Source organism: Pelophylax lessonae (genome assembly GCF_965119305.1).
Source record: "Pelophylax lessonae genome assembly, chromosome: 3".
Taxonomy (NCBI): Eukaryota; Metazoa; Chordata; class Amphibia; order Anura; family Ranidae; genus Pelophylax; species Pelophylax lessonae.
The window spans coordinates 353,626,779-353,651,465 of NC_138770.1; positions in this window are offsets into that span (position 1 = coordinate 353,626,779).

Genomic DNA, 24,687 nt, shown 5'->3' on the forward strand with positions numbered 1-24,687 from the left:
ATCCCTCCATCCTTCCCTCGGACTCAGACTCGGAAGCAGATGACTCCTCTCTGGGGTTCGAATTTCATCTTGTTTCTCCCTTGGTTAAAGCTGTAAGAGAAGCTCTCGATTGGGAGGACCCTGCAGTCTCCCCCCCCCCCCCCCCCGAAACAGAAGAAATTCTTCAAACAACTGTGTAAAGAACGTTTGAATTTTCCGTTCTTAGGGGAAGCGGGAGACATCATTACCGAGGAGTGGAGTAAAGTTGAGAGGAAAAACTCCATGATTACTAAAATGGCGAAACTATACCCTTTTAAACAGGAGGAAGTCAAGCATTTAGAGTCTCCGCCTCTAGTAGATGCCGCGGTGATGCGACTTGTGAAGCATGTCACTTTACCTATGGAGGATACAGTGTCCTTTAGAGAGCCTCTGGAGAGGAGAATTGATGCTGACCTCAAACGGGCGTATCTCACAGCAGGCATGGCTTGCAAACCAGCTTTAGCCCTGGCTACGGTTTCTAAAGCCATGGAGGTCTGGATCAATGGCCTTGATGAAAGCCTCAAGGGAGTATCGGAAGAAGCAGCAAACAGCTCTCCAATACAGGAGCTAAGGATGGCTGCGGGGTTCTTGGGGAGGCCTCCATTGACATCCTTCGTCTCCTGGCCCGGGTGATGTTATCCTCGGTCACCACTAAACACGCTGTCCGGCTCCGGCCTTGGGTGGCCGACGCCGCGTCAAAACAGGCATTGTGCCGGATTCCCTTTGAGGGCTCTTCCCTCTTTGGGAATAAATTGAACGCGGCCATAACTCTGGCCACGGGTGGTAGATCTGGCTTCCTCCCCCAGGACAGACGTGCAAATGCCCAGAAGCGGGCTCCTCCAAGAAGACAGAACACAAGTCACGCCAGAGAGGCGCGCAGCTATAGACCCGGCAAGTCCTTTGGGAGAGGATGGAAATCCAGACAGTCCGCCTTCCAGAAAGGCTCCAAGGCTACATCGTCTGGAGACCGGGAGGCCACGAAATCTTTTTGAAAGTGGGCCCGCCCTGGCATCCCCTGTGGGAGCTCGCTTGCTCCGCTTTCGGGATGTTTGGGTGGCCGCAATTCAAGATCCCTGGGTCCTCAGCACAGTATCTCAGGGACACTCTTGGGCTTTCAACAGCGCCCCCAGGGACAGGTTCGTTGCTACATCCCTTCCTTCCTCCACGGACAAGAAGCAGATCCTTCTCTCTTACCTAGATTCTCTGGTGGCCCAGGAGGCCGTGATTCCAGTTCCAGAGCCGGAAAGAGGTCAGGGTGTTTATTCACCCCTCTTCCTAGTTCAAAAGAAGAACGGCACCTGGAGGCCCGTAATAGATCTGACGTACCTCAAGTCCATCCACAGGGAAAAATTCAAAATGGAGTCTTTGGTCACAATTCAGCATTCGATCCATCCAGGAGATTGGCTAGCGTCCATAGACCTGAAAGACGCTTATTTTCACGTACCAGTAGCGAAAGAGTTCCAGCGGTTTCTCCGCTTCGCCATCGGAAAAACCCATATGCAATTCACCTGTCTCCCCTTCGGGTTTTCGACATCGCCTCGCACATTTTCCAAAACCTTATTGGCTGTTGTCAGGATCAGAGGCATCAGGTTACACCACTATCTAGACGACCTGCTTCTCCTGTCACAAGACAGGGCTCAGCTGCTAGTACATATAGAGCAAGTGATTTCCATTCTCCAAGATTTCGGGTGGATCTTGAACTTCGAGAAGAGTCACCTGGTGCCCACACAATCGCTCGTGTTTCTAGGAGCTCTTTTCGACACAGTGAAGTGTACCATCTCCCTGCCCGAGGAGAAAATTCCGGTAGTTCGGGACAGAGTGGCACTCGCTCTTGCCTCATCTCACCTCACAGCTCGGCAGTGCCTGAGGATAGTGGGTACCTTGGTGGCTACGGCCCCCATGGTCAAATGGGCCTTGTGGAAACTGAGGCCGTTCCAAAGAGGTTTTCTCCAACAGTGGACTTCGGAGAGCATGTCTCAACGTATCCGTCTAACTTCATCCATGAAGAGTTGTCTTCCCTGGTGGCTAATACGGGGGAATCTTGTCAACTGCCATTCCATAGCTCCAGTCAGGTGGATCACAGTAACCTCGGATGCCAGCAGTACAGGTTGGGGAGCACACTGCCAGTCGGAAGTGGCACAAGGCAGATGGTGTTTTCCCGCCCACGGCAAGGTCTCCAATGTTCTGGAACTGAGGGCGGCCTTCAAAGCCCTACAAGCCTTTCACCATCTAATCCAAAGAGCTTCGGTTATGCTCAGGTTGGACAATACAACGGCAGTGGCGTATGTGAAAAGACAGGGGGGGACCCGCAGCCTGTCTCTGCTCCAGGAAACAGAGCCGATTATGTCCTGGGCTCAGAGGCACCTGGACAATCTCTCGGCAGCCTATGTTTAGGGGACACTGAATGTAGAAGCGGATTTCCTTTCCAGGTTTACACTCGACAACAACAAGTGGTCTCTCCATCAAGAGGTGTTTGAATGGATCCTGTCTCTGGGGCTCTGTCCGGAAGTAGACCTCTTCGCGGCTCCCCGCAACAAGAAGCTCCCGAAGTATTACGCGAGATTCCGGGATCCTCGGGCATTTGGAATCGATGCACTTACGGACAACTGGAATTTCAAAATAGCCTACGCCTTTCCGCCAGTACCTATAATTCTCCAGTTCTTGCGGAGGCTGAAGGTGGAGATGGTGGAAGTTCTGGCAGTAATTCCTTATTGGCCCAACAGACCCTGGTTTCCGCTCTTGTCTCTTCTCAGCTACCAGGATCCGATCCCTCTGCCTCTCAGACCGGACCTATTATCGCAAGGTCCTACACTGCACCCATGCCCTGCACGCCTGCATCTCAAGGCTTGGTTCTCGAGAGGGGGAGGCTGGAGGCCCTAGGATGTCCAGTCAAAGCGATCCCTACACTTATGAATGCTAGAAGAAGTAGCACCAACAGGGTTTATGAGAGAATTTGGGCAAAATTCGTGAGTCATCAAAATTCCAGGTCCGGTTCAGTAGATGCACCTACGGTCCAGGATGTGTTAGGATTCCTACAGTCCGGTCTGGATCACTCCCTATCAGTCAGCTCGCTTCGAGTACAAGTTTCAGCCCTCTCAGCTTTTTCAGGTGTACCGTGGGCCAAACATCAGCTGGTTCAACAGTTTTTCAGGGGCGCAGTTAGGCTCAGGCCCCAAAGAAGACCAAGGTTTCCCAAGTTGGATCTTCCTCTAGTGTTGGATTTTTTCTCGTCACTTGATGCGGCTTCTCTCTCAACCAAGGAACTTACTCTTAAGACGACATTCCTAATGGCTATTACTTCTGCCAACAGAGTCTCCGAGATTCAAAATTTAGGGTCAAAGGAGCCTTTTCTAACCTTCTGCTCGGATAGAGTAGTCCTGATTCCCATGTTGGGGTCAAACCCAAAAGTGACCTCCGTCTTCCATGAGAACACAGATATAGTCCTTCCCACCTTCAAGACCGGTGAAGATTCTTCAGTTCATCCCTTGGATGTGGGTTTCACCCTGAAGCAATATCTGGCGGCCACTTCTTTCCGTCAGTCAGTTTTCCTGTTCGTCCTTCTTCAGGGAAAAAGAGAGGTATGCGTGCTTCTTCCAGAGCAGTGCCTGCATGGATCGTTCAGGCTATCCAGTGGGCATACAGAGCAAAGGGCTTGGCTCCCCCAGAGGCGGTCACGGCACACTCAACTCGTAGCATTTCCACGTCTTGGGTAGTCTCTAGGCATGTCGCGCCTGATGTGATCTGCAGGGCAGCGTCCTGGTCGTCTATCAACACGTTTCTTTCTCATTATTGTGTTGAACCAGCTGCCTTATCTTCTGTTAATTTTGGTGTTCAAGTGCTGTCAGTGGATGGCAATAATTAAAGTTTTGTTCAGCATCTTCCCACCTGGGAGTGTATAGCGAGTTATTTCCCGAACGTATGCTGCCATGGAGTCTGTCAGGAAAACGGAAAATTGATATCAAATACTTACCGTAATTTTCCTTTCCTGATGGACTCCATGGCAGCAGGAGTCCCCTCCCGATTCCTGAGTAGGCTAGTTACAGAACACGGATGCTGAAAGGGAGCAAAGATTTATGGGAGTGGGGTCCTATAGGGTAGGAGAGGAGGCGGGGCTACCCGAACGTATGCTGCCATGGAGTCCATCAGGAAAGGAAAATTACGGTAAGTATTTGATATCAATTTTCCGTTTTCAAGACAAAATGTGCCTCTTTCTATTTGCTGCATATTTGCATTCTGCCTCCATACCAGCCAATTTCTACCAAATACATATCTGAAGTCTATATTTTGAATATTTTGGGAATGACTGGGAATACAGGTGTAGCGGACTGTCATTCTTTAATAATGCAGATTTACCCCCCTGGTTTCTTCAGGCTGTGTGTGTGTGGACCTTTAAGACTGCTTTCAGCAGAGGTCAGCCTCTCACAGGAAATAGGATTGTGGGAAATGTAGTTCTGAACTGTGAGCAGTCTGTTGTTTGGATTGCAGAAGAAACTACAATCCCATGATGCAACGGGGGGAAAGGGAGGATGAGAGCAGGGCTAGACACTTGCCTGCTAGACAGCCTGTCACACTCTTTGCTTCCTGCACTCAGCGAGAACAGATCAGCCTGGGAGGTGTGCTGAGACACAGTCTGTGTTTTGAGGCCTAGTTCATGAGGCTTCAGCAGCGTGGGTGCTGGTGATCGCACAGCTGCAGACATTACAGCGGAGTAACCGGCCGGGTATAGAGGATTGCTGAACAGGGACACTGACGGATTGGATATCTGATTGCAGCACACACTGTAATTGACATAAACAGAGCAGGGAAAGGCCTGTGACACAGTTTAGCTTGGACAGAGAACTGCACTGGTCATAGAACGGTTGCCACAGGACACTGTAGTGCTGATTAGTATGTGGCAGATTATAAGGCCTCACCTCACATTTTCAGTTTCCTAGATCGTATATCATCTAACTGAGTACAGAAGCCTATATTTCCTTATAGTTTGGATTACAGTTAATCGCTACCTTACAGTGGATTACAATTGATTGTTACCTCTACAGTGGATTACAAGTGATCGTTTACCTTTAGGCTCCATGTACACGGGACGTTGTAAATGGCCGTTTAGGAGCAGTTGGGCGTTTTTTTCAGAAGCTCCTGAACCCATCTACATTTTATCTTATCTGTCCATGTACACAGGGTCGTTTACAGTCATTTGCAGGCAGTTGAGTTAAGGGACGTTTTTTGGAACGCAATTATTTGCGTTCGAACGTGTGTTTCCCGGCGTTTCAAATGCAGAAACGCGGCCGAACATGACCAAACGTGATGAACGTACGAGACCAGAGCAGAGAAGAACAGATGAAGATTTTTAATAAACTTTCCAAAACGTCTCCTGTCGTTATTTACATACACTGCCTTTTATGGGGTGAATGGGTAGGGGTACAGTGTACCCCATACCCATTCACATAGGGAGGGGGTCCGGGATCTGGGGGGCCCCCTTGTTAAAGGGGACTTCCAGATTCCGATGGGCCCCCTGCCCGCAGACACCCACAACCACCGGCCAGGGTTGTGGGGATGAGGCCCTTGTCCCCATCAACATGGGGGCCAGGTGCTTTGAGGTGGGGGGTGCAGAGCTCCCCCTGCCCCAAAGCACCAACATGTTGAGGGCATGTGGCCTGGTATGGCCCAGGGGGGGGTGGGGCGGGGCTGCTCGCTCGTCCCCTCCCCCTTCCTGCCCTACCCGGGCTGCATGCTCACATAAGGGTCTGGTATGGATTTTGGGGGGTACCCCACGCCGTTTTTTCGGCGTGGGGCTACCCTCAAATTCCATACCAGACCAGAAGGGCCTGGTTTGGAACCTGGGGGGGACCTCCACGCAGTTTTTTTTCTCATTTTTGGCGTGGAGTTCCCCCTCAAGATTCTCACAGTGCAAGTCGGTGCGACTTCCATTCAAATCAATAGGCTCCCATAGGGAACCATTGATTTTGAATGGAGGCAGAAAAAACGGTGCTAAAAGCAACGTGGCCAAACGTGCAATAACGCAAATGGAAAAAGCTACTGAAAGCACATTTAACAGCTGCTTTTTCCCGGCGACAGAACTAGCTTTGCAGGACGTTTTTTCTAATGTCCCTTGTACATGGAGCCTTACAGTGGATTACAAATACTATTCCTTGGATGACTGAGGACCCCTTTGCCGGCGAAGACTAGCAAGGCCTTGCTCATTCAGGAGACTCTTGCAATCTAAAGTAAAGGGGGCCCCCATAGGATACAGAGTGCACTCTGACAGATAGCCTAGCATTAGGTTGATAGAGTCACTGATATAAGTTAGATAAATTGCAGTGCTATTCTTTATCACAGTTAAACACTATTTCTGTGATCACTCTCACAATCCATTTGAGGGATGATTTATTGACAGATTATTGATACATCAATCCTAAATTATAATAACATAACATATATGTGCATTGGTGTTTGCTTTATTAGATTCTGAGTGCTGAATCCAATGCAACTCTGGGTTGAGGATTCAGGATTTCCATTTGGTTCTCTTTATCTTTAATTCCTGTTGTGTTGATTTGCAACTGCTACACTTAAATTGTCCAGTAAACTGTTAAACTGGTGCTTCATTGTGTCTAAGTGTATTCTTAAAGGCGCATACACCCAGAAAATCACAAGGGGTGCCAGAGGGGTGGAGCTTGATCTTGGGGGTTAAAAGACGAAGCAAGGGACCCATTTTACTTCAGCGGCTCCTGAGGGGGTAGCACTACACAGGGATAGGAGGGGGTTTGGGGATATAAAGGTTGAGATTTTAATATGTTAACTTTATTCAATTTTTAAAACAATGCAGTGTTATACTGTGAAGAAATAAGCTCACAAATTATACAATCCAACTATTGCGCCATAGAGAGTTTGTACAAAGTTGAGTGCTTTAGCTGTAAACGTTCCTTTAGCTTTTATAGCTATTGAGGGTTCTACTCCCACTGATCGATTAAGGCCTATTTCTTTACATTTAGTATTTCAAAAATACTAAATGTAAAATATTAAAATTACATGTCCAAAATATGTGATTTCATAATACAGTGTCACTCATGCTGTCCATTAAAATTGTACTGATTTATAATCCCACATACAGCTTACAGGCATCGCCACGGCACATAATCAAATAATTGTACTCACTGTATGGTATTTTTTAATATTTTTTTCATTGGTATTTGTCCCCCATGCCAGTGTCCAGCTTCCCATGCATTTTTGGACAATAACCTAGCTATTAGTCTTAACAAAGGCCAGAATGTATTTTTAAGATTTGCTCCCCATATACTTTGTTTGGAGTTTGATTTTAAGTTCGCGTTTTACTGACTTCACACAGGATTTGACAACACCCTACTGGAAATCAAACCTAGCACATTCAGTCCCTAGCAGTCAAATAATAGGTTTGATGATTTTTCAAGCGAAAAGTTAACACAAACCCAAACATGACAAGCTTCTGTGGATTTTAAAGCACAATTACTATGTATTTGCTGAATTAAATTGCCATCCACTATTGAAAATCTGTAATTGGATGTCAAGCATGCAGTGCATGCAAAATGGCCTAAGAATATTTCTTAACAAGAATTCAGCAATGAGGAGCAGGAAAGAATTCCTTAAGCAAGACTATAGGTTGGCTAAAAGGAATATCCGAAAGTTGAGATTTCTGCAAAGACAGCATTACTAAGCACTGGCTGGGTTTTCATTTGCTTTTTTTTTCTTATTTTGAAAACAAAAGCAATTGTGCTCTAAAATTTGAGTAGGGGTGTCAAAACTTTCATACACAATTGTAAATTTGGGCAACGAATTAGACTGCCATTAATGAGGGGAAGGTCAAGACTGAATAACGGTATGGTGTCAATAGCCTTTCAAGTAGGAATTATATTCTTTCCTTTGTGGCTGTTTAACCTCTTTGTATAGCGATGTTTAGTGGTGCTACACCATTCAAGACCAAGTGAGCCTATATATATGTAGCACTGCCCCCTAGAGGACTGCTGAGAATTGCACTTTCTTGATTCCCCTGGGTTACCCGTAGCAACAGTCTCTGGAAACTCATCACTTTAAATGCATGGCTCAGACGATGAACAGTCCAGGGGATTTGTGTTTATTTGTGTTTTATTTAGAACTGGGATAGGAGAAGGGATGAGTGGGATACTCCAACTATGAACTATGTACAATTCTAAAGGACAACTGACTGTAGTGTGTGCAGCAAGGCCGCTGCTTCACCTTGCCACTGAAGTGAAGATAGAAAGTATGATCCTGTTTAAGTTACTCTTCAGGGTCTAACTTGGCACCCCCTTTCTCACTTGCTGTGTGTGCTGAACTCCTGTCCACTGACACTCCACTGGAGCTGTACCCCCTCCTGGGCAGACCCCTTGCAAGCTTCCCAGTAGACACGGACACTGTTTTTTTCCAAGGTTCCTCCACCTGCCAGCTTTCCTGGACCTCCTGGCTCAGCTCCACACTCCTGGTTCACTAGGCCGACCGCCTGTGACAACCTTCCACAGCAAACAGGAGGAGAGACAGCCGTCACCCTTCTCCTGGGACCTGGCTTCCCACCCAAACACACCCTGTCACATGTGCCCTTGTCTTTTATAACATATCCCAGGATGCACCACTGTTTGTGCCAACCCACAGGGATAGTTACAAAGCCTGTGTGTCACTGGCTGGGTTTCCTCCACTGTCCAAAAGGATCCCCGATTGGATACAGTGGGGACACTCCCTCAGCTCAGATGAATCACACATGGACACATGCAACAGGCATAACTACTAATTAGGCTCCCCTGATAAGCAGATGGAGCAGGCTATGTTTTACCTGCTACTCCCCTGTTAAACAGAGCAAGCTACTCTCTCTTCCTAGCACCTATCTAGGAGGGTGCTACATATATTAAACTCCTATCTGACTTTTAATGTCATTTTTTCTTACATTAGTTTATTCTTTCATTTGCATTAGATGCAGAACAATTAAACCTCACCTATTTTTGTTCAAATGTTTAATTCATAACCAATAACAAAGTACAATGAAAATCATGTCATTTTTGAGACATAGAGCTTACAACAAAGAGTACACCCAGTCAAATGTGAGGATGGCAATGAGTGTAAGTATAGCAACATAAGTAAAGATCAGGCAACATTGGCAAACATAATACTATAACAAACTCTAAGTGGATGAAGTTTCTGCAAATAGGGTGCAGTGGGGGATAGCAGGAGGCGTGCATTTAGAGTCATGCTAAGATAATGTAGCCTGCTTGTGGAGTAGGGGGGATGGAGCTTACTGGAATAAATGGTCAGTAAGGTTATGTGAGTAGGCCGCCATGGCGTATTGGCCCACAAATATAGCAGAAAAAGGCAGGGTCTATGTGGTGATTGTAGCTTTTAACAAGGCTAAAAAAGACATGAGGCTAGGTAGGAAGGAATAGGTGGTAAGTGTAAGTAGATACAGAGAGAGGAAGGTGTGAGGAAGAAGGAAGGGAAATAAGGAAGAGGGGTCAAGGGGGAAAGGAGGAGGAAGGTGGATGTCCCAGGGAGTGGGAGCCTGGAGACCGAGACAAGTGATATCAGAGGTTATATGAAGAGTACTTAAAAGAGCCCAGGGAAGCAACAGAGTGGAATCAAAGATAGGGGTAGGAAATTAGTCACCCATGGGTTCCAAAGCTTCTCAAATTTGGTAACCTTGTCTAAGAGAACAGCCTCAATTTTAGCGTGAATCATAGCTTGAGTGACACAGTTGCAAACTGCAAGGGCAATAAGGGAAGGGGTTTTCCAAGCCCTCACTATCGTCTCTTTAGCTGCAGTGGTGACCTGGAGAGGTAGTTTCAATTCTCAGGCCCTTTATTTATTGTGGTTTCTTCTAAAGAAAAGCTACAGAAGGGCCCAGAGATAAGGGTATTTAAAAAAGCTTAGTGAGAATGTAAAAGATGTCTGACTAGAAGGCCTGTACGACTGGGCATTCCCACCAGATATGTAGGTGGGTACCTACTTGGGTTCAACTGCAAAAGCAGAGAAGGTAGTAACGTGGTAGAAATTTGGAGAGCCTGGGATCCTGGGATCCTGGCAGGGACCAGATGCCACCTGCTTAGAACTTTATAGTTTGTTTCCAGAGCTACAATTTTCTGAGAGGAGGAGTGGCATTCCAAATGTGGGTCCAATCAGAGAGTCTGAGGAGATTCAGAGGTCCCTTTTTTGCACCTGTACATTATAGCCAATCAGCTTCTAACTTCCGCTTGTTCAATTAAGCTTTGACAAAAAAATCTAAAAGCTAATTCCAGTGGCGGCTGGTGAAGTTTTAAGATGGGGGGGCGCAAGACCCCGCCCATCTATTTTGACCCCTCCCATTTCTCAGAAGCCCCACCCTTATAGACTCCACCCATTTTGTCCCCTGTATTTTGCTTGCATGAACAAATTCTCCCAATATATCACATATTAAGGGGTCCATCAATACTAGTATATCCCATAATAGGGAGCAGGGGCCCTATTATGGGGTATACTGTGAGAGACACCCTATTATGGGATACACTGACTGAGTGTGGCACAAACCCCACAGTACAGACCCCCTAGCACAAACCCCACAGTACAGACCCCCTAGCACAAACACCACAGTACAGACCCCCTAGCACAAACCCCACAGTACAGGCCCCCTAGCACAAACCCCACAGTACTGGCCCCCTAGCACAAACCCCACAGTACAGGCCCCCTAGCACAAACCCCACAGTACAGGCCCCCTAGCACAAACCCTACAGTACAGACCCCCTAGCACAAACCCCACAGTACATGCCGACTAGCACAAAACCCCACAGTACAGGCCCCCAAGCACAAACCCCACAGTACAGACCCCCAGCACAAACCCCACAGTACAGGCCCCCTAGCACAAATTCCACAGTACAGACCCCCTAGCACAAACCCCACAGTACAGACCCCCTAGCACTAATCCCACAGTACAGACCCCCTAGCACAAACCCCACAGTACAGGCCCCCTAGCACAAACCCCACAGTACAGGCCCCCTAGCACTAATCCCACAGTACAGACCCCCTAGCACAAACCCCACAGTACAGACCCCCTAGCACTAATCCCACAGTACAGACCCCCTATCACAAACCCCACAGTACAGACCCCCTAGCACAAACCCCACAGTACAGGCCCCCTAGCACTAATCCCACAGTACAGACCCCCTAGCACAAACCCCACAGTACAGATCCCCTAGCACAAACCCCACAGTACAGACCCCCTAGCACTAATCCCACAGTACAGGCCCCCTTTCAATGCAGTGACCAGGGTACAGGCTTCCTTTCAATGCAGTGACCAGCGTACATGCCCCCTTTCAATGTAGTGACCAGCGTACATGCCCCCTTTCAATGTAGTGACCAGCGTACATGCCCCCTTTCAATGTAGTGACCAGCGTACAGGCCCCCTTTCAATGCAGTGACAAGCGTACAGGCCCCTTTCAATGCAGTGACAAGCATACAGGCCCACTTTCAATGCAGTGACAAGCGTACAGGCCCCCTTTCAATGCAGTGACCAGCGTACATGCCCCCTTTCAATGTAGTGACCAGCGTACAGGCCCCCTTTCAATGCAGTAACAAGCGTACAGGCCCCCTTTCAATGCAGTGACAAGCGTACAGGCCCCCTTTCAATGCAGTGACCAGCATACAGGCCCCCTTTCAATGTAATGACCAGCGTGCAGGCCCCCTTTCAATGCAGTGACAAGCGTACATGTACCCTTTCAATGTAGTGACCAGTATACATGTACCCTTTCAATGCAGTGACCAGTATACACGTACCCTTTCAATGCAGTGACCAGTATACATGCCCCTCAATGTAGCGACCAGCATACATGCCCCCTTTCAATGCAGAGACCAGTGTGCGTGCCCCCTTCAAAGCAGACAGTACTGGGCTAGTGGGCTGGCAAGTGGCAAGGGATGGAGGATGGTGCTGGATGGTAGAGTGCTGCAGGAGGTGTATGCATGGCTGCACTGTGCACATTCAGCACCATCCTCCATGACTCCATCCATTGCCACTTGCCAGCGCTAGTGCAGCCGGTCCCGGTGCCTTCTCTTACCTTCGCGCCGGAGACGAACGTTCCGGTCCTCCGGTCAGGTGGTCACCTCCCGTCAGAGGACAGGTCACCGTCAGCTCAGCTTCTTCCGGTGGCCCGTGCGAGACTTCGGGCGGCTCTGGCTGGATCCAGTGGAGTCCGTCCGACTCCTCACGCAGCTCCCCTCTCTCTGCGACGGCGGGCAGGAAGGACGTGACGCCAGGGCGGTTCAATGCCCCCACGCGTCACCTGACCAAAGGACCGTCCCGGGATGTCCTCCTGTGATTGGTCCAGGCTGGAGTCTGGACCAATCACAGCCAGGAGTCCCAACACTGCGCCCCAACACTCCCCCAGAAGGCCGCCAATCGGCGCCTCTATTCGGCTCATGTGGGGTCAAACCCCCCCCCCATACCCACCACTAGGTCCTGCGCCCCCTATGGGCTTGCCGCCACTGGCTAATTCGTTTCTATGCACAGCTGCACCAGATTTTGCACTCTCCAGTTTTAATAAATAAACCCCACACTGTCATACGCCATATAAACATAACCACTTGCTGACTGCACTACATATATAAGTACATTGCAGTTTGCAAGTTGTTTACCGGAATTGTGGCTGAAGATATCAGCCATTATTGTTTTTTTCAGCTCTCCCGTCGCTCAAAAATTTTTTACTTTTAAAGATAAAGAAGAGATTTGGGGGATGTTTACATTTAAAAAAAATAAAGGGATAGTGTAAAAATAAATAAATAAATAAGAAAAAAATTTTAAGCACCCCCTTTCCTCCATGCTCACACACAGAAGCGAAAGCATGCGTAAGTCGCGCACGCATATGTAAAATGATGTTCGCATCATACATGTGAGGTATTACCGCAAAAGGTAGAGTGAGAGAAATAGTTCTAGCACTGGACCCCCTCTGTAACTCTAAACTAGTAACCTGTAAAGGCTTTTACATCATCACCTATGGAGATTTTTAAGTACTGTAGTTATTTGCCATTCTAGAACGCACATTTTTAAAGCATATCATGTTGGGTATCTATTTACTTGGCATAACATCATCTTTCATATTATACATAGGATTGGGGCATATATTGTGTTGTGTTTTTTATTCATTAAAATTTATTTTTTTCCAACAAAATTGCTTTTTAAAAACTGCTGCGCAAATACCGTGTGACATAAAAAATTGCAAAATCACCATTTTCTTCCCTAGGGTCTGTGCTAATAAAAAAAATATATTTAATAATCGGGGGTTATAAATAATTTTCTAGCAAAAGAAAAAAACCGATTTAAACTTGTAAACAAAATGTGACAAAAAAGGCTTGGTCATCAAGTGGATAAACTTAAAGCTCCTGTGCCAATATGCAGTACCACAATGCTCACATTTCAGTATTTCAAGTACATAAAAAGAGTATTATCTCATTCTTTTTTTTAGGTACTCGTGTTACATTCAATGAGCTCTTCCCCAAGACGACAAGTACAGGCTCACCCCCCCCCCCCTCCCTTCTCATTCCCTCTTCCCACCCCCAGTGTCCAATATGTCAAAATTTTTGGGGATGGGGGGGGGGGGGCGCAAACAGAAAAAGGTAATAGGCATTGCTTTGAGACAAAAAAACGCTGTAAAAAATTGCGTGACTTTGAGGTCGCAAAAGTGTGAAAGGGGCCTTCAGTAATTAAGGTATAGTGTGCCCCCTTTCAATGCAGAGAGACCAGCATGCCCCCTTTCAATGCAGAGAGACCAGCGTGCCCCCTTTCAATGCAGAGAGACCAGCGGGACCTCTTTCAATGCAGAGTGACCAGCGTGCCCCCTTTCAATGCACAGTGACCAGCGTGCCCTCTTTCAATGCACAGTGACCAGCGTGCCCCCTTTCAATGCACAGTGACCAGCGTGCCCCCTTTCAATGCACAGTGGCCAGCGTGCCCCCTTTATATGCACAGTGACCAGCGTGCCACCTTTCAATGCACAGTGACCAGCGTGCCCCCTTTCAATGCAGTGACCAGTGTACAGGCCCCCTCCAATGAAGTGACCATCGTACATGCCCCCTTCAATGCAGTGACCAACGTACATGCCCCCTTCAATGCAGAGATCAGCGTACATGCCCCCAATGCAGAGACCAGCATACATGCCCCCTTCAATGCAGTGACCAGCATACCATTCCCCCAATGCAGAGATCAGCGTAAATGCCCCCAATGCAGTGACCAGCATTCATGCCCCCAATGCAGAGATCCGCGTACATGCCCCCAATGCAGTGACCAGCATACCATTCCCCCAATGCAGAGATCAGCATACATGCCCCCAATGTAATGACCAGCATACATGCCCCCAATGTAATGACCAGCATACATGCCCCCAATGTAGTGACCAGCATACATGCCCCCAATGCAGAGTTCAGCGTGCGTGCCCCAATGAAGTGACCAGCATGCATTCCCCCAATGTAGTGACCAGCATACATGCCCCCAATGCAGTGACCAGCATGCATGCCCCCAATGTAGTGACCAGCATACATTCCCCGAATGTAGTGACCAGCATACATGCCCCCAATGCAGTGACCAGCATACATGCACCCAATGTAGTGACCAGCATACATTCCCCCAATGTAGTGACCAGCATACATTCCCCCAATGTAGTGACCAGCATACATGCCCCCAATGTAGTGACCAGCATACATGCCCCCAATGTAGTGACCAGCATAAATGCCCCCAATGCAGAGATCAGCGTGTGTGCCCCCAATGTAGTGACCAGCATACAGTCCCCCAATGTAGTGACCAGCATACATGCCCCAATGTAGTGACCAGTAGTGATGTCGCGAACCTAAAATTCGCCGTTCGCGAACGGCGAACGCGAACATCGGCAAATGTTCGCGAACCGGCGAACCGCCATAGACTTCAATAGGCAGGCGAATTTTAAAACACACAGGGACTCTTTCTGGCCACAATAGTGATGGAAAAGTTGTTTCAAGGGGACTAACACCTGGACTGTGGCATGCCGGAGAGGGATCACGCAAAAAAAAGTTCTTAAAAATTATAATTTTTTGATAGAGAGCCAATTATTGGAAAAATTAAAAAAAAATAAAAATAAAAAATTTCTTTGGATTTAGCATCTGGGGGGTCTAAAAAGTGTACCTGTGAAGTTTCAGCTCTGTAGCATGTCCAGAACCCCTAAAAAACAGCATTTGTCTTATATTTTCAGGAATATGGCTTCTCTGCGGCTGGCTTTTTCTCTTGCAGGCATTTATCGGGCATTTTTTTAGGCAGGCATGTCATTTTTTGTATTTAGTGTCTGGGGGGTCTAAAAAGTGTACCTGTCAATTTTCAGCTCTGTAGCATGTCCAGAACCCCTAAAAAACAGCATTTTTCTTATATTTTCAGGAATATGGCTTCTCTGCGGCTGGCTTTTTCTCTTGCAGGCATTTAGCGGGCATTTTTTTAGGCAGGCATGTCATTTTTTGTATTTAGTGTCTGGGGGGTCTAAAAAGTGTACCTGTCAAGTTTCAGCTCTGTAGCATGTCCAGAACCCCTAAAAAACAGCATTTTTCTTATATTTTCAGGAATATGGCTTCTCTGCGGCTGGCTTTTTCTCTTGCAGGCATTTAGCGGGCATTTTTTTAGGCAGGCATGTCATTTTTTGTATTTAGTGTCTGGGGGGTCTAAAAAGTGTACCTGTCAAGTTTCAGCTCTGTAGCATGTCCAGAACCCCTAAAAAACAGCATTTTTCTTATATTTTCAGGAATATGGCTTCTCTGCGGCTGGCTTTTTCTCTTGCAGGCATTTAGCGGGCATTTTTTTAGGCAGGCATGTCATTTTTTGTATTTAGTGTCTGGGGGGTCTAAAAAGTGTACCTGTCAAGTTTCAGCTCTGTAGCATGTCCAGAACCCCTAAAAAACAGCATTTTTATTATATTTTCAGGAATACGGCTTCTCTGCGGCTGGCTTTTTCTCTTGCAGGCATTTAGCGGGCATTTTTTTAGGCAGGCATGTCATTTTTTGTATTTAGTGTCTGGGGGGTCTAAAAAGTGTACCTGTCAAGTTTCAGCTCTGTAGCATGTCCAGAACCCCTAAAAAACAGCATTTTTCTTATATTTTCAGGAATACGGCTTCTCTGCGGCTGGCTTTTTCTCTTGCAGGCATTTAGCAGGCATTTTTTTAGGCAGGCATGTCATTTTTTGTATTTAGTGTCTGGGGGGTCTAAAAAGTGTACCTGTCAAGTTTCAGCTCTGTAGTATGTCCACAACCCAAAAAAAACAGCATTTTTCTTATGATTTTTAGTAGAAAACTAATGCAGTGTCTTTCCAGCTGCCTTTTTTTCTTTCTGGCAAGCTGAAATATGATATGCCAAGGCAAACATGCCTATCAGTTGAGCTATGACACAGACAACACTGCACACATGGGGAAATATGTAAAACAAAAAACAGGAAAAGGAAATTAGGTGACGGTCACAAAACATGATATTGTGATTGGCCAAATAAAAAGTCGCCTCGCGATGAGGTCGCGCCAAAGTCGCGCTAAGTCGCGCCAAAGTCGCACTGGAAGCGACGCTACTTTAGTGGTAGCGGCAGTGTAAACCAGCACTAAAACATCCAGTGTGTGAATACGATCAGGTATGATGTTTTATCGGTCAAGTAGTGTAAGGGTTACGCCCGTCGCCCGCTTCACAGTGACAGACCAAACTCTGACAGACCAAACTCCCCGTTTAACAGTCAGTCAGTCCATTTGCACAACCGCAAACTCCCAATTTGCACAAGGTTGGATACCAAGCTAGCCATGTCCCGTTCCTTGTCCTCACTGACATCATTGAAGGTCTCTTCCTCCACCCAGCCACATACAACACCAAGGGTCCCCGAAAGGTGAGAACAAGCCCCCTGGGACGCCTGCTGTGGCTGGTATTCCACCTCCTCAAAGCCACCTTCCTCCTCTGACTTCTCTTCTTCAGACTCCTCTCTCTGCGTTGCCACAGGTCCAGCAATTGACAACGACAAGGCTGCTTCTGGTGGTGATGAGGACCACAACTCTTCCTCTTCATGCTCATCTACAGCCTGATCCAGTACTCTTCGCAGGGCACGCTCCAGAAAAAACGCATATGGGATGAGGTCGATGATGTTGCCTTGGGTTCGACTGACCACCAGGGTTGTCATCTCCGCAAAAGGACGCATGAGCCTACAGCCATTGTTCATGAGCATTCAGTAACGCGGCCAAAAAATACCCAGCTCCGCAGAAAGAATGAAAGAAAATGAATGTTTTTTTTTATGAAAAATTATCCTGCGGATCGCTTTTGGTCTGTACACAATGAAGCAACGACCTTATCATCTGGGGTGTGCCAACACAATCCTAGAGGTGATCGCTTCATTGTGATACGCAAGCCCCTTCACCACGACAAGGTAACGATCACGAAGGGGAATTGACACATGTATGTGCCTTTTTTTTTGTTTTTTGTTTTTTTGCAGCCACAGTGTAGCACCAGAGGCCAGAAAAATTAGGCATGTACACATGCATGAAAAAGTAGGTATTGTTGCAGCCGCTGCTGTAGCAGCGGCCTGAAAAATTGAGGTTTTAAGGCAGAAAGTACACTAAAACATTGCGGCTTGAACCGTAGTTGGTGGCGGAGACGTCACGTAAGTCATCCGGCATGCAGAGAATGATTATATACAGCAGCGTGTGGACCATTTTTAGGCCAAGGCATCTCAGTCATCACCAGGCCTTTTTTAGTCAAATGCATCCCCCACTGTCAGTCCCTTCGGGATCCATGCCTCATTCATCTTAATAAACGTGAGGTAATCAAGACTTTTTTGACCTAGGCGACTTCTCTTCTCAGTGACAATACCTCCTGCTGCGCTGAAGGTCCTTTCTGACAGCACACTTGATTAGGATTACTTTCACCTCTTCCCCTGTTGGATTCCCGTTGTGCTGTGACATCACCCTTATACGCTGTGTAAAGCATAGTTTTTAACTTATTTTGTAGCTGCTGCATCCTTTGCGACTGCCGGTAATTGGGTAACATATCACAGACTTTCTGCTTATACCGGGGGTCTAGTAGCGTGGCCACCCAGTACAGGTCGTTCTCCTTCAGCCTTTTTATACGAGGGTCTCTCAACAGGCATGACAGCATGAAAGACCCCATTTGCACAAGGTTGGATGCCGAGCTACTCATGTCCAATTCCTCGTCCTCACTGATGTCATTGAAGGTGTGTTCTTCCCCCCAGCCACGTACAACACCACGGGTACCAGATAGGTGACAACGAGCACCCTGGGATGCCTGCTGTGGTTGGTGTTCCTCCTCCTCAAAGCCACATTCCTCCTCTGACTCCTCTTCCTCACACTCCTCTTCCAGTGTTGCCGCAGGTCCAGCAATCGATGGTAAGGCTGTTTCTGGTGGTGGTGATGGTGACCACAACTCTTCCTCTTCCTCTTCACGCTCATCTACGGCCTGATCCAGCACTCTTCGCAGGGCACGCTCCAGGAAAAAAACATATGGGATGATGTCGCTGATGGTGCCTTCAGTGCGACTCACTAGGTTTGTCACCTCCTCAAAAGGACGCATGAGCCTACAGGCATTGCGCATGAGCGTCCAGTAGCGTGGCAAAAAAATACCCAGCTCCGCAGAGGCTGTCCTAGCACCCCGGTCATACAAATACTCGTTGACCGCTTTTTCTTGTTGGAGCAGGCGGTCGAACATTAGCAGTGTTGAATTCCAACGTGTCGGGCTGTCGCAAATCAAGCGCCTCACTGGCATGTTGTTTCGCCGCTGAATATCTGCAAAGTGCGCCATGGCTGTGTAGGAACGCCTGAAATGGCCACACACCTTCCTGGCCTGCTTGAGGACGTCCTGTAAGCCTGGGTACTTCTGCACAAAACGTTGCACAATCAGATTCAACACATGTGCCATGCACGGCACATGTGTCAACTTGCCCAAATTCAATGCCGCCAACAAATTGCTCCCGTTGTCACACACCACTTTGCCGATCTCCAGTTGGTGCGGGGTCAGCCACTGATCCACCTGTGCATTCAGGGCGGACAGTAGTGCTGGTCCGGTGTGACTCTCTGCTTTCAGGCAAGTCAACCCCAAGACAGCGTGACACTGTCGTATCCGGCATGTGGAATAGCCCCTGGGGAGCTGGGGGGGTGCAGTTGGTGTGGAGCAAGACGCAACAGCAGAAGAGGACTCAGCCGAGGAGGTTAGCAAAGAGGATGGAGTAGGAGGAGTAGAGGAGGTGGCAGCAGGCCTGCCTGCAAGTCGTGGCGGTGTCACCAACTCCTCTGCAGCAGAGCCACGCATTCCATGCTTGGCAGCCGCCAGCAGGTTTACCCAATGCGCAGTGTACGTTATATACCTGCCCTGACCGTGCTTTGCAGACCAGCTATCAGTGGTCAGATGGACCCTTGCCCCAACACTGTGTGCCAGACGTGACATGATTTCCTTTTCCACAATAGAGTACAGGTTGGGGATTGCCTTTTGTGAAAAATAATTTCGGCCGGGTACCTTCCACTGCGGTGTCCCAATAGCGACAAATTTTTTGAAGGCCTCAGACTCCACCAGCTTGTATGGTAAAAGCTGGCGGGCTAAGAGTTCCGACAAGCCAGCTGTCAGACGCCGGGCAAGGGGGTGACTCTGCGAGATTGGCTTTTTACGCTCAAACATTTCCTTGACAGACACCTGACTGTGGGCAGGTGACGAGCAGGAACTGCTGAAGGTGAGGGGCGGGTTGTTGATAGGGGGCATGGAGGACAGCAGTGGTTGACGTGGCTGAAGATGCTGGACCAGGAGGAGGATGGTGGCTTTCAGTTTGTGTGCTGCTTTTACTCATGTGTTGATCCCATAGGCGTTTGTGATGTGAGATCATGTGCCTTCGCAAAGCAGTTGTACCTAGGTGGGTGTTGGACTTCCCACGACTCAGTTTCTTTTGGCACAGGTTACAAATGGCATCGCTGATATCAGAGGCAGACACACAAAAACAATGCCACACTGCTGAGCTTTGCAAGGACGGCATTCTGGTGGTGGCAACAGCTTGCGTTGATTGGCGTGCTGTCTGGCTGACCCCGGGTGCCGAATCTACATGCTGTCTGACTGCGCCACTAGCTCCTTGCGATGACCTCCTCCCCCTGCTTCCAACTCGTCTCCTCCTCCTCTCTGTCTCCCCATCTGAACTTTCCCCCTCTTCTTCTGCTCTTCGAGCAGGCACCCAGGTAACATCCACAGACACATCGTCATCATCAGCCGCTTCACTTGACAACTCAGCAAAGGCAGCAGCAGCAGGTACAACATCATCATCATCACAATGTACGTCCATGTGTATAATGCTGCCTGACTGAGACATATCCCCGTTATCTACATCCTCTGGCACTAATAGTTGCGCATCACTTATTTCTTCAAACTGATGTGAAAATAACTCCTCTGACGGATCAAGTGAAGCGGCTGTGGTGCTAGTGTTGGTGGTGGTGCCGGCGGGCTGGCGAGTGGTAAATTGAGAGGTGCCCGAAGCTGAGCTGGAGGAGGATGGTGCATTAGGGTTCCGAGCGGAAGCTGTAGACGATTGGGTGTCTTGTGTAAGCCAGTCAACTATGGCCTCAGAATTTTTTGAGTTCAGGGTCTGTGGTGGCCTCTGAACACTGGGCATTATTCTAGGGCCTAAGGAAATCACAGCACCACGACCACGACGGCCCTTGCGGGGTGGCCTGCCTCTGCCTGTCATTTTCTTTTTTAATGTGTTGTGTACTATGAGTGCAAGGTGCTGTGCCACCCTATAGGAGTGTTGGGCAGTGGGTACAGTACACTCTGTGGACCTGACAGTCACTGGCACTCAGGCAACTGCAATTAAAAAATATATATATTTTTTTTACTTGGCAAGCTGCTGTGCCACCTTATATATCAGTGGTGGGTGGGCAGTGGCACAGTACACTCTCTGTGGACCTGACAGCAGTCACTGGCACCCAGGCAACTGCAATTTTAAAAAATATATATTTTATTTTACTTTGCAAGCTGCTGTGCCACCTTATATATCAGTGGTGGGTGGGCAGTGGCACAGTACACTCTCTGTGGACCTGACAGCAGTCACTGGCACCCAGGCAACTGCAATTTTAAAAAATATATATTTTATTTTACTTTGCAAGCTGCTGTGCCACCTTATATATCAGTGGTGGGTGGGCAGTGGCACAGTACACTCTCTGTGGACCTGACAGCAGTCACTGGCACCCAGGCAACTGCAATTTTAAAAAATATATATTTTATTTTACTTTGCAAGCTGCTGTGCCACCTTATATATCAGTGGTGGGTGGGCAGTGGCACAGTACACTCTCTGTGGACCTGACAGCAGTCACTGGCACCCAGGCAACTGCAATTTTAAAAAAATATATTTTATTTTACTTTGCAAGCTGCTGTGCCACCTTATATATCAGTGGTGGGTGGGCAGTGGCACAGTACACTCTCTGTGGACCTGACAGCAGTCACTGGCACCCAGGCAACTGCAATTAAAAAATATATATATTTTTTTTTACTTTGCAAGCTGCTGTGCCACCTTATATATCAGTGGTGGGTGGGCACACAGTGGCACTGCAGTGGGCACAGTAAACTCTGTGGACCTGACAGTAACTGGCAGCCCAGGCAACTGCAATAATAAAAAATATATTTTTTTTCAATTTATTGCAACAAGATGCTGTGCCACCGTATATATATCAGTGGTGGGCAGTGCACTGCAGTGGGTACAGTGCACTCTGTGGACCTGACACAGCACTCACTGCAATTATGACAGAGGAAAAAAAAAATATTTTTTAAAATGCCAGGTACTGTGCCTGTGCCACCCGAAATGAGTGTGGTGTGCACACAGTACAGTCTGTGGTAGGTCTGTGGCCTCTCACACACAGCGGGCAGGCAACTGCAGTGTACAATAGATATATATAGATATATATATAAAGAAAAAACTCTATTACCTTACCAGCCCTTAAAAGGGCTTTTGGGGACACTATATATATATATATATATATATATATATGTATATATATAAATAAAAAAAATCCTCAATTACCAGCCCTTAAAAGGGCTTTTGGGGACACTAGATAGATATAGATATATATATATATGAAGAAACAACTCAATTACCAGCCCTTAAAAGGGCTTTTGGGGACGCTAGGTATATATATATATATATATATATATATATATATATATATATATATATATATATATATATATATATATAAAAAAAAACACAAATACCAGCCCTTAGAAGGGCTTTTTGGGGTGCTGATATTACAGCAGTAGTGGACCAAGAACACTGCAAGACCAGGAACACTGACTAACTGTCCCTAGCTTAACAGCAGCAGCAGCAGCAGCAGCAGCAGCAGCAGCTCTCTCCCTACTCTCACTACACACACTGCTTCAGAATGATCTAAGATGGATGCTGCCCTTGCTTATTTATAGGAGGTGGGAGGGTGTGGGAGGGAGGTATGCTGATTGGCTGGAAATGTGTCTGCTGACTGTAAAGTTCAGGGTCAAAGTTTGCCTCAATGATGTCTTATGGGGGGCGGACCGAACATCGCATATGTTCGCCGGCAGCGGCGAACGCGAACATGCTAAGTTCGCCGGGAACTGTTCGCCGGCGAACAGTTCTATACATCTCTAGTGACCAGCATACATGCCCCCAATGTAGTGACCAGCATACATGCCCCCAATGCAGAGATCAGCGTGCGTCCCCCCAATGTAGTAACCAGCATACATTCCCCCAATGTAGTGACCAGCATACATGCCCCCAATGCAGTGACCAGCATACATTCCCCCAATGTAGTGACCAGCATAGTGAGAGTAGGGGTGAGTAAGTCCTTTGATAATTTATAGAACTCAGACGTGTAGTCGTCCGGACTGGGGGCTTTACCAGGGGAAAGAGACGCAATGGAGGAAGCTATCTCCGTAGGGGTGATGGGGGCATTTAGAAGGGATAATTGGTCCGCAGTGACCGAGGGCAGACGAACCTCTTCTAAAAATGTATTGGCTTCCGCCACATCTATTGGGTCTGGGCCATACAATTTCGCATAGAATTGTTGCATGATATTGTTGACACCTTTCGGGGTATCAATCAAGGTACCTGACTGGTCTTTGAGGGAAGAGATATGGGTCGGGGTGTAGGGTCCCCTGCACAAGCGGGCTAACATTTTACCTGATTTATTGCCATATTTGTGGTATTGAAGGTCTAGAAGGGATTGATGAAATTGTTCAGGGGCCAAGGCCCATTTGTCGAAGCTAAGTTTGGCCTCCTTCCACTGTGTTCTATGAGTGGGGGAATCCTGCTGTAGGAGACTAGAGTGGGCCCGTCACAGAAGTTCGCTAGCTCTTTTATAGCTGGATTATGCTCTCTTCTTGTATGCCGAGGCAAAAGCAATAATCTTGCCCTGAAGGATACCAGTCTCCCACAGCAGAATTGGGTCAGAGGTATGGCCAGCATTGTCCCGGAGGAAGTCCTCCCAGGTGTGAGTCAGAGTCAACAAGAGCTCAGGATTATTGGCAAGATAAGACGGGAATCTCCAGGGCTTAGGCTTGAATTGTGAGACCGCCAGGGACAGTTCTACCGAGAGTGGGGAGTGATCTGATATCACCAAGTCAGAAATCAAGGGCTTGTGTAGAATGGGGAAAAGAAGCGAGTTACAGAGAAAAAAATCTATGTGGGAGAAGAAGCCATGTGGGGGTGAGTAGAAGGTGTATTCTCTATCAGTGGGGTGGGCCAGTCGCCAGACATCAGTGAGGTGCAGGCTATGTGCGAACGCGGATAAAGTGGGTGCGGAAGCGGGTAGGTGGGGAGAGCTAGTGGGCGATTTTTAAAGATCTGTCTTCCTTAGGACCCATGACTACATTAAAGTCTCCCACCTATCAACATAGGTAGATGAATAAATGGAGCCAGGGTGCCTGCGAGCGATTAAAAGAAAGCTTGTGTCGGAGGTGTGGGAGCATATACATTAGTCAATATAATTTCTTTGGAGCCATGGAGTAATTTGAGGATTCGTATCCTACCATGTTCGTCAGAGTAGAGGGGGAGAAAATCAGAGGTAATGCGTTTGTTTACTAGAATCATAACACCAGCCTTGCCTTTGGATGCGGCCGAACCAAAGGCTCGGCCCACCCATAGTTTTTGCATTATGATAAAGTCGGCTGAGGAGAGGTGGGTTTCCTGCAGCATGACAATGTCGGTCTTGAGACGTTTCAAGCGCCTAAGAATGGCCATGCATTTATTAGGTGAGCGAAGCCCCTTGACATTCCATGAGACTACCTGGAGATCAAGGAGGGTCGAGTAGAGGAGATCTTACAATGAGGCGAAGTGTGGTGAAAGGGAGGAAATGAAGGGACTCTTGACTGTAGCTGTTGAGAGAGTAGCGCATAGGAAAGGTATACCTTGTGCATATTGAGGTGGGTAGGAATGCAGTGCTAACCTGACCAGCAAAAACATAGAGTAGCAGGCAAAATATAAAGAAGATGTAAGTAAAACAATAAATCACATAACATAAGAAGTGCGGACTTCACTTTTTTCCACATGAGACTCACGTTTTCCGACAGCGTTACCGGCGATTAGGCTAAGTCCGCTCGCCATCAAGGAAACAGGAAAATCGCTCCCAGGAGAAGGAAGTCTCGGAGATCTCTAGGAGCGCTGACTTGTAACCTATAGCGAGAGGATC